Source organism: Cicer arietinum, chromosome 3 (assembly GCF_000331145.2).
Source record: "Cicer arietinum cultivar CDC Frontier isolate Library 1 chromosome 3, Cicar.CDCFrontier_v2.0, whole genome shotgun sequence".
NCBI lineage: Eukaryota > Viridiplantae > Streptophyta > Magnoliopsida > Fabales > Fabaceae > Cicer > Cicer arietinum.
Genome location: NC_021162.2, coordinates 17,299,459 through 17,302,599, shown reverse-complemented (window position 1 = coordinate 17,302,599; position 3,141 = coordinate 17,299,459).

The window sequence follows — 3,141 nt, the reverse complement described above, 5'->3', positions numbered from 1 at the left end:
AGAGTGTTCAATTCTGGATTATTGTACTTTTGTTGTTTTTGAGCTTGTATTCCAATCAAATTATAAATCAAGTTCTGTTTAATTATGTTTTTAGAACTTATTTGTGAGCTTTTGTTATGTGAAATCTTACTTGTTAGTTAGGTACTTATGTCATCTTCATGGTTTTGAATTTGAAGAGTGAGCTTGTGAAGTTATATTAATGTGTTTTGTGAAAGAATTGGAATTTTTTAAGGTATAAGATGAATTTTTTATGATTATTTTTTGAATAATTTTCTTTTTGTGCTTTTATAAACTTTGAAATTTATATGCTGCTATGAACTTTTTAGAATTAGTAAATAAAGATCAGGTGATACGACCCATTGGAATATGATCTAATTTGAATAATTTGAAAATTAACTGTAATTTAAAGATATGACATGTGTTTAAGTGGTAATCAATAATATACATTATTACTTTATTTATTTATGGCAGAACAATAATAGTCATTTCAGTTGGTTTTAGACGGAATTTTCATTATGCAATCAGTTATACAATATATCCTAAATATTTAGTCAAAAGAATGTAAATTTTTTAGTTATAACATTAAGACATAAAGGATTTTGTTTAAAAACAAAAACCGGGGAAGTAAAAATTATTATTAATTAAAGTAACACTATTAATAATAATTTTACAATTATATCGACCTCTCAAATAAGATTTGAACTCGGTATTAATGTATAAGGTTAAACTCTCAACACTAAACTAACACCTAATGGATTAGATATAAGGATTACAATATACAAAGTTACATGCACTTCAATAAACTAAAAAACATAAGATTAAAGTTATAAACTTGATAAAAAAATATAGAACATATTTGATTTCGTAGTAAAATTAGCAAAATCACACCGAATCACCGTAATTTTATAAAAAACTTATGTTAGAACTTAGAACAAGCAAACATCCATGAAGTACTATAGTGACTTTAGACTAAAAACATTGGGCATTTGCATCTTTTAGTTTGTTGATGAATTGTATTTTGTTTTTTTTGTTTGTTTTATAATTGTATATTAATACCATAATATAATATAAATTTAACCCTTCTATAATATACTATAATGTTGCTACTATTCCAATATGTCATTTTTCAGTATTGTTTGAAACTATAATAACTTCTAATTTAATTTTGGATTGTATTTAATTGATAGGTTAAGTTTATCCTTTGAATGAATTATTGCAAAGACAGGAGCAAAAAAGTTCTTGATGAAGTAACAATTGCAACGATAAAAATAAAAGATGGTCGAGACCAACAAAAATTTAACTTTTCTTATGTAACATTTAGAATTCATTGAATCTTCTTCTCATCCAAATTCATCACCACAACCCAACAAATAAATTGATGAAGATAGTGGGGATGATGACATTGATAGTGATCATTGAGTAGTATTTTTTATTTTTTTTTATTTTGGTAATTTGGTTGCATCATGTATTTGATTATACTTCGTTCTTATTTATTTATTATATTTTAATTAATACTTAGTTATGATTTATAAACATGATATAAATTTTGTTTATGAGTATTGCAATTAAAGATTAATATTAAATACTTCAAAAATATTTTTATAATAACTTTTTTCATTATTTTTAATTGAAATTCGCATATAAAAAAAATCAGAAAAACAAACAAATTTATCTCTGCAAGTTTCCTGTGGATTTTCATTCAAAAACTATTTTCGTGTGCAATTTCATTTGGAATTATCTATGGAAATATGCTTAGAACATATCCACATAAAGAGTATTGCACATATTTCTGCATGAAAAACGTTAGATAATGCTTTAAGTTTTGTATAAGTTTGCTGCGAAAATATATAAAGATAAGTTACTTGTTGATTCATAAATTATTAGAAAACAATTATCCATAAAAGTTTTACGTTGGAAAATAGTTTCGCTAATAAATCCGAAGATAACATGTTTCCTTCAAATTTTTAACTTAAATCCGCATAAAAATACGCAGATTAAACGATGATTTCTAATAATGGTAATTGTTTGTTGAGGATTTAATGATTCAAACTCTTAAATACTTGTAGTTTGAGCTTACTTTATGAATAAATAAAAAATGACTTCGTCTTGACTCATTTATTTAAACTAGTTTAATAAAAACTTGAGTTTAATTTGTTAAAAGTTAATACATTTTGAGCTCGACATGTTAAGCTCATTTATAACTTCGTTTTTCTCAATTTGTTTTGGTTGCATAACTTCATTATTTTTAATTATGTACATATTTTTCTTAATCTTGACTATAATAAATAAAATAAATTATATTATATTATATTTTAGCACTATCTAGTTAAAATAAAGTTTTACATATAAATAATAGGTAAAATATATCTCGCGACTTTTTATCTTTTATGAAACTAAGAGTTTAGTTCTTTAAGTATTTTTATAAGTGTTTTCACTACGCGAAAAACTGCATTTTACAGCGCTCTTTTTAATCCATTTACAACGCTTTTTTTAAAAAAAATGCGTTGTGGAATCGAGCGCTGTAAAAGATACAACATCGCTTTTAAAAAAGCGCTATAAAACATGTAAATATAGCGCGCACTTGTTATGCACATTTTACAGCGCTTTTTCAAAAAAGCGCTGTAAAATGCACACCCATTATATGAAATTATGGGTCTGCATTTTACAGCGCTTTCTCAAAAAAGCGTTGTAAAATGTACACCATTATAGCGCTTTACAACAACATTTTACAGCGCTTTTTCGCTGTAAAATGTGTTTTTTTTAAACGCTGTAAATTAAATATTTGAAATAAAAAACGCTTTTTAGCTTTTTATGGCATTTTTTTTAGAAAGCGCTGTCTTTTATCTTTTTATCCAAAATTATTTTGATCCAAAATCAGTTCACAATCAGTGCACACAACAACAAAACATATTCAAATACCATAAGCAGTTCACACAATCAGTAGAATAGAAAACAGAACTCTGTAACTTAATTAACATATATGTAACTCTGTAATTTACAACCTAATTAACTACATTCAGATACATATATATAACCTAATTTACAACCTAATTAACTACATTCAGATACATATATATAACCTAATTAACTACATTCAGATACATATATATAACCTAATTTACAACCTAATTAACTACATAT